Source organism: Cupressus sempervirens, chromosome 8 (genome assembly GCF_028749045.1).
Source record: "Cupressus sempervirens isolate cs-2001-9-10 chromosome 8, ASM2874904v1, whole genome shotgun sequence".
Classification (NCBI taxonomy): Eukaryota; Viridiplantae; Streptophyta; class Pinopsida; order Cupressales; family Cupressaceae; genus Cupressus; species Cupressus sempervirens.
The window spans coordinates 829,395,175-829,403,664 of NC_143125.1; the positions used below are offsets into that span (position 1 = coordinate 829,395,175).

Here is an 8,490-nt window from a genome sequence, read left to right on the forward strand (position 1 = left end):
AAGTCCTCTAACTAGGCACACTTCTAACAGGGTGTTGAAATCCTCTTCCAAGGTGAGACCTAATGGTCTTTGTAAGCCTTTACCAGGGTAGACCTTTCACAAGGTAGACCATGATTCATGGTCAAATCATTACAACCTTCATTGGATACACTTTTTTACTACAGTAGTGAAAATCTGTGGGTGCCATCCCCACCCTAGTTTTATCTTCTCAATAGGAGGGTTTTTGGGTAATCATATCTGGTGTTATGTGTGTGGTTGATTACATGTTTGCATGATTTAGATGCATATGCTTTACATGTTATTTTAGTATATTAATGCATGCAATGAATGGATTGTGAAAGTTTTATGGGTCCTAGTTTAAACTCCTAATTCACACCCCTCCCCCCTCAAAAGTTTACTCTCTTTCCCCTTGTAATTCCAACAAATAGTACTTCTCTAGCTCTCATGTCACACATAAAAAGATCTCTTTCTTCCTCTCTACAAGTTTCCAAATCTTTTCTAGTAATGATTGTCTTTGATATTTTTGTCAAGATCCAATATCCTAGACCCATACACAATAGATGTTTCTTCATCTTTTCCTTCCAACTATCATAATTTGTTCCATCAAACTTCAGACTATCTTTCCTGAACATGTTTTCTATGGATTATCTTAAAGGACATGATGCTATGATTCCAATTGTTAGAAACAATAGTCCACCAAGATAACTGAGATGGGAGGTGAACTAGTTATCCAATAATTAAAAAAATTATTAACTTTAAGCAATCTTATTCATTCATCCAAAATAAATAGAAACCATAACAAGATGAACATAGACAATTACACTAGATATGTTAACTAGGGAAACCTTTGATCAAAGGGAAAACCTTAGTAGGAATGATGCCCACAAGATGATGTACTAAAATAAATATTCCTTGTTAGAGGATGGACCTTGTTAGGAGTCTATTACAACATTTAGTGTTGGAATTAACAAGTGGGAAGAATACTTTTGAGAGGTTGGGGGGGTGTTTGAATTAGAAGTACCAAACTTTAATCTATAAAACTTTTAACTGAAATCAATACATGCATGTAACACTTCTAATTAACATGAAAGTAAAGGCATGCATGAAAATAGACAACACAATATTTGATCACCCAGAAACCCTTCAAAATGAGAAGGTAAAAATGGGGTGGGGATGAAACCCACAACTTATCATTGTAGCAATATGTAACTTGTCAAGGTTACAAAGTTTGACCATCATCAATGGTCTGCCCTTTTAAAGGCTCCAACACCCTGTTAAAAGTGACATGTCAAAAGGATTTACAAAATGGCTATTAAACCAACCTATCCTCATAGGATTTTCATTCTCCTAATACAATGGGTAGAAAATATAGCAGAAGTTGTTGACCTAATGACTTAAAATCTTCAATTGCTGATTTCAGATCGATGTTCAGTCCAATCTGATCTGATCCTTCTTTGATCTGATATGATTCTATTCAAAGTGTTGATGCTTTATTCTGAAACCGATACTACAATGTTTTCCTTCCTCTTCTAAATCTTTTCACCCCTTTCACTTCCTTCAAACTTCGCTAGTATTCTCTGCTTACATGCATTCTCTTCTCACATACTCTCTTCTACATTCTCATACATTGCATTACTAAATTATGGGGTTTTGACCTCCTTAAAAAGGTTTCATGACTTAGAGTTAGGTATGAATCTATGATTGAGATTCATCCATCTTTCCCGCTCAAATCTTTCCATTTTTTTGATTGATTGCATGTTGATTTTATAGGGAATCAAAAAGATTTGATCTTATCTTTTAATCCTTTGAAATTCATCTTATGTCAACTCAAAAATGGTTTACATCTGATTTTGTGAGGGCACAAACTCTTATGTTGATTCTATGTTACTTGGCACTTACTGATTATTGATGCTCAACACACATAAGAATTCTGTCTTGCTCGACACCTATAGAAATTATGTCTTGCTCAACACCTATAGTTTACTTGACACATATACTAGCTCAGCATCTATTAGTCACTCGGTAGTTGAAACATGCTTGGCACTATCTATCTGCTTGGCATCTGAATGACTCGACACTTGTTGAATTTATGGCTCAACCCATATTGTAACTCGACATCAACTAATAAAAATTGTTAAGTGTGTTGACACTCAATTGTCAAAACCAATCTAAGAGCAACATTTAGTACATAGAGCCCCTATTAGGAGATTCCAACCCTGTTAGGAGTTGTACCAACCCTATTAAGAGTTGTAGTACAATGTATGCAAGAAGAGCCCACTGCCCAAACATGCAATTTCAATTACAAGAAGAGATCACTGCCTAAACAAGTAATTTACCATTAAGTTCCTCTTTCCTCCATTCTGTCAACCAAACCAATCATTGTCAAACCTTGTAGACTAGATCATGAATCTTGAATCCAAGTATCCAACATTGGATCACACAATAAAACATTAGCGATGAAGTTTCCTTCACTTCTGCTCTACTTTTCTCAACTTCACATTTCACTCTTTGTGTTGCTTACAATTACTTATCTTCAATACCAAAGATAAAAGAAAATTCCCTTCCTTTATACCAAATCCATAAAAAATTCCCTAAGTTGGCTATTACACCTTCTCAATTAATTATTATAGGACCACATTAAGAACACATTATACTTAGCGCTAACATTAATCTTTCGCCTTGCAACTTGAATAACTTTCCTTACATGCAATATTATGATGAGAAAGCTTCACCACATCATCACCAACATGTCTTCTTCACATCCTCAACCTTGATTCTCATAATAACAATTTTGCTAAGAGATATAACAAGTACACTAGAACATGCCTCTGTAAACTCTATCTCGGAACAGACATCACCAAAACTTACATAACTTCTTCTAGACTTAACATTTCTTCAACTAACATTAACTACATATACTAGATACTCAGAAGTATCTCCCATTACCTCAGATAGAGAGAATGCTCAACTAGTCATCTGTACCAACTTGATCTTTCCATTGTTCTTTTGTCGAATACAACAAAAAGCTACTATGTTGACATCAATGACAAACACAGTCATAAATGTAACATATCATCATGATAATGATCTAACCATGTATCTACAATACTCCCCCATAGGAATATCATCAACATTCATCCTTCCAACAGATCCCTCCTCACCCATTTTCATATTAAACAAATGCTTCATAAGAAATACCTTTTTTGAACTTGAGGGTTTCTCATATAATGTAGCCAATGTCCCCACCAACTCTACTACCATTTTTGCCTTTGATATTTTGAAAGTTGCAGATGGTGCAAGGCACAATCAAATAGATCCCAGTGCCTTCCTATCCAAGATCTCCCAATCTTCCTATGTCATAGTTCCCTATTTCTTGGCTTTTCCTTCTAATGGCTTCCATAGATCCTTTTGATACAGATAATCTTCCATCTACATTTTCCAGAACTAGAAATTCTGGCCATTGAATTTTCCAATCTTGAATTTGGAATCATTCATTGCTCCCACTCAAATCTAAAAGTCCTACCAATCTATAACAACAAACCTTGCTCTGATAGAAATTGTTAGGGTTTGACATATCCTAAACAATATAAGAATAACCAATTATATGCAGAAATAGAAGAAGAAAACAAAATGAACATAGATAAAACATAGATTTAACATGGTTCACTCCAAAACCTAGGCTACATCCACCTAAATAGCCTTCAACCCTTCTATTATCTAGCAAAAGATACACCAACCTTACAATGCATTATGCATCTCAGCTGCTTATAACATTGTTTTAGGGCAACCTCTAAAATTGACCATTTAAGTTGCCACAACATCAACACACACTACATGATTAGTCGCCACAATATCAACAATAAGTATATATGATAAACTAAAATGGAGAACATCAATACAACTAGATTCTCTCTTAATGGAGGAGAATCCCTACTAGACAAAGACATACAATAAAAATGAGCCTCTCTTGAGGGAGTAAAGCCCTTACTGCGCAAGATGTATGAGGTAATAATGTTAAATAAATAAAGATAATATACGAATGCAAGTGAGAGGTAGATGTTGCAGATCTTCCCAAGTTGAGTGTGAATCCAAGCAAAGCCTTTCTATAAAAGATTGAAAGCAAAAAGAGAGAGAGAGAGAGAGAGAGAGAGAGAGAGAGAGAGAGAGAGAGAGAGAGAGAGAGAGAGAGAGTCCTAGATATTATAGAGAAAATAGAGGAAAATGAGGTTGAAAATGGGCTTTTATCATTGTAAGTGGATAGAAATAACTCTTTCATATTACTCTAATAGAAGAACACGTGTCAAAAGGGTAATTTCAATTTCAATTTTTTTTTGACACTAGCACATTGCATGGACATTCGTGTGTCATACTGATGTTTACATAGCACACTCATGTCCAACTGTGTGACATCAAACTTGGGTAATAAATCATGAACATTGTACTATGAAGGGTCATGATGTCAAAATGTGGTCATTTGATCATAGTTCGTTATTGTTACCTCATGAAGCTTAATACAAAAGTGCCTAAAATAGAGGGGTACAATTTTAGGACACTACAATATAAGACATGTCATATTTCAAATCTATCATCTTCTCTATGCTAGCACACTTTTGTTTAATTCATTTCAATTTCAAGGATAGTTCTAAACTAGGATTTGATTGAGGGAAAACCCTCTCTACAAACCTCTTTCCTTATTTCCTATGTGCATGAATAGGTGCCACCAATTTTAGGATCAAATTTGGGATGTACATGAGCCCAACTACAATTTGCATATTGGGATTATGCTAACTCAATCGACCTAGTCCATAAAAAAAAAATCAAATTGAATTTACACATTTCTTTTTTGTTTTCTAATTTTTACATTACAATTGGTCTGTTGGGTTTCTATCAATCTCTATGCATAGAAAGTCACTATTTTCCTTCATCTTGGCTCACATCTTACATTTCCTTATCAATTCCCTCCTTTTCTACTTTCCATTTAGGGAAGGATCACAATACCCATTACTGCTTGAGCCCTTACAAGCATATTGAGTCGTGTTCCTTCTGAATGTGACATAGAAAATAAGGACATCCACACTCTACTACTCATTATACATTGATCCACATTTTCTTATGTTACATGATTTCTAATACTTGGCCCAATAGTAATGATCAAATGTCAAAAAACTTAATTGTAGGCTCTATACCTTATCCTCCTTTTTCTTTCAAAAAAATAATAGAATATTCAAAACTATTTGAGAGTTATAAGAAAACATTTCAAAATTGGAGTTTCATCCTCACCTTTGTCTAGTTTGTAGGCTTTGATACCACTTGATAAGATCCTTCGATATTATAATTGAAATAAGACAATATAGAAGACACAACATACACAACACAATGTATATTTGCATTTCAAAATGTCCTAATCTAAAACAAATGCAAATCATTCTTTAATTACACAACAAAACAACTTCACTATTTTCTTTATAATTAGCATGATTATGCTTTATGCATAATATCTCTTAACTTTATCTAATATATTATAATAAATCAAAATAGGTAAAACTAATTAATACTTAATTATCTAATAAAATTAACTAACTTAAACACTATATAATAAATGTATATATTCCATTTTCACATTCCAAAAATATAAATTCTTACTATTGTCAATCAAAATGGATAATATTAAGATAGAAGCATCCAACATGTGTGTGTATAATTAATCAAAATTATTAATTATTAAAAATATGTTAGCTAAATTATTTAACTATATATTATTTTTGGTCAAATATTAGTTAAATTTGAAAAAATAAATTGTTTATTCTTTAGATATTTCTTCATTTGGTAAAATGTTAAGCCACGACATAGACATACCCCACCGACAGAGAGAACCGAAGTTCAATTATTGTGTTAATGGAGATGACGAACTAAACTAGTAACAAAAGACAAACCAGCCTTAGCTCACACAAACCGAAAGTAAAAATTAAATGAGTATTGTCCATATATATTTAATTAAATGGTCGGCCACGAAGTGACGTAATCAGAGCAACGTCATCATCTGACGTCACCTATCCCAAGTTGACATGGCATACACGATAGGCCGATGTGGGCTGCTGGCATGGCATTACATGCCAGGTCAGCTTCCCGGGTCTTCCCCTGTTCGTTTACATATCCGGGGGCTTCGAAGTATTATTTCGATTCCGAGTATTCTGGGGGAAAAAATGACTCTGAATCCTGCTCTGGTTAAATACATTTCACAGGAGGGGAACTCTTTAGCTCTGGATGAGAGGAAGTCGGAAGATTTGGCTTCGTACGGGAGGATTTTCAAGGAAGGCATCGGCGTAAAGGGGAAAATTTGTGAGGAAAATGGGCGGGTAAAGAAAGGAGGGGAGGGGATTCGTTACAGGGGAGTGAGGCGGCGGCCATGGGGGAAATACGCAGCAGAGATCAGGGATTCACACAGGAATGGCGTCCGAGTGTGGCTTGGAACCTTCGATTCTGCTGAAGAAGCGGCCATGGCTTATGATCAAGCCGCCCTTTGTATGAGGGGTTCTAGGGCTATTCTTAATTTTCCCGCTGATATTGTCCGCAAATCACTGCAGCAGTTGGCAACCGGACGGGGCAATTCTTCAGAGCTCGTTTTCTCTTCTGTTGATGAATGGAATTTCAGTTCTCTGTCGCCATTGCTGAAAAAACCTATTGCTAGGAGGCCTTACAAAAGATCTAGGGCATTACCAGCAGGGGACCATAAAAGCCCAAGTTTGATTCAACCCTGTTACAGTTATGGGGCTGAGGAAGCATGTGAATCGGTAAAAATGGCCGGTGGAAGAACACAAGTTTTGGAGTTCGAAGATCTGGGAGTGGAATACCTTGAAGAGCTCCTGCTAACCTCAGAATCATGCTGAATACCATCTGTGATTAGCTCTTGCATTTCTATCTTGTGTAATTTAGTCATATTCCGCCTGTTTTGCTTGTATAATACCCTTTAAAACGATTATTTTAAATTACTTTAAAGACAATTTTTTCCTGATATGGAATTTTTTTAATTGTTCAGAAGTTTGTTTTGCAATTTGACTGAGAGCACGAATATGTTTTCTGTTGAGAGTCAAGTATTGAGAGGTATTCATTTTCCTGAGTTTGTTTTGTGATTCAGTCTGAAAGTATGAACATGAATTTATCCTGATATCTATTTGGCTGAAGGCAGGAGCTGAGGGGTATTTGTTCTGTCAAAGTTGATAGGGCACGATCTTAGCCTCATTACTTATATCAAACCTTGACAGGTTGGTTGGAACATAGTCCCAGTATCATCTCTTATATCTGACTTGAAGAAGTTTTTTGGGGCATGATCTTAAACACGTTCCTTATATCAGAATTCAAGAAGTCTGCTAAGGCATAAGGCATGATCTTTGTTTCATCCCCTATATCAGTCTTTATGAGTTTTGTTAGGGCATGATCTAAACCTTATCCCTTATATCACGCCCTAGGAAGTTTGTTGGGGGCATGATCTTGGCTTCAAGAGGTTTGTTGGGGCATCTTAGCCTTATTCCTTATATCAAGCTTCAAAAGGTTTGATGGTACATAGTCTCAGCATCATTCCTTATATCAGTGTTCAAGAGGTTTTCTGGGGCATGATCTTAGCCTCATTCCTTATATCAAGTTTCAAGAGGTTTGCTAAGGTACCATCTTAGCTTCATCCCTTATATGAGGCTTCATGAGTTTTGTTGGGGTATGATATGAACCTCATCCCTCACTATCTTAGCCTCATTTCTTATATCAGGTTTCAAGAGGTTCACTTAGGTACCATCTTAGCTTCATCCCTTATATCAGGCTTTGTGAGTTTTGTTGGAGCATGATTTGAACCTCATCCCTTGTATCAAGTCCCAGGACATTTGTTGGGGCATTATGTTAGCTTCATGCTTATGTAAGACTTCATATAAGGCTTGAGGAGGTTTGTTGGATTATCTTAGCTTCATCTCTTATATCATTACCTTAAGGAGGTTTCTTGGAATCTCTTATATCAAGCTTTAGGAGGTTTCAACCTCGTAGGACGACGATGTATTTATTGAACATACCATCACCCTTATAGATTGAGCTTAGATTGAGAGGTATTCATTTTGTCAAAGTTGTTCGGACCCTCATCCTTTATGTTAAGCCTTAGGAGGTTTGATTCTTGATGGGTGGTGTAATTGAAGAACATATCATCAATCTTACATTGTGCTACAATCCTTTGGTTGAAAGCTTACTTCTATTTATGTGATAAATGAGTTTTGTTGTACATATCATCAAACTTACATTGTGCTTAATAAGTTGTGTTGCAATCCTTTGGTTGAAAGCTTAATTTTATTTATGTGAGAAATAAACTTGTATATTTTTATTTTGCAGCAAATTTGTGTGATGTAACAATGATAACCTTAATATGCTTGGCTCTAATATGAAATAATATATTTTTAACAAGCTAAATGATACTCTAATTTGTCTAAGTGGTATCTGTTTGAGCAAAATTATTTA

General features: G+C 35.3%; 1 pseudogene across 1 annotated transcript; it reads left to right on the forward strand.

Annotated features, from left to right (window-relative positions):
• Positions 1 to 6,163: 6,163 nt before the first annotated feature.
• On the forward strand, positions 6,164 to 7,028 carry LOC149544977 (ethylene-response factor C3 pseudogene; annotated as a pseudogene). Its single transcript, XR_016355303.1, has one exon. The product of XR_016355303.1 is annotated as an ethylene-response factor C3 pseudogene (transcript).
• The last annotated feature ends 1,462 nt before the right edge of the window (positions 7,029 to 8,490 follow it).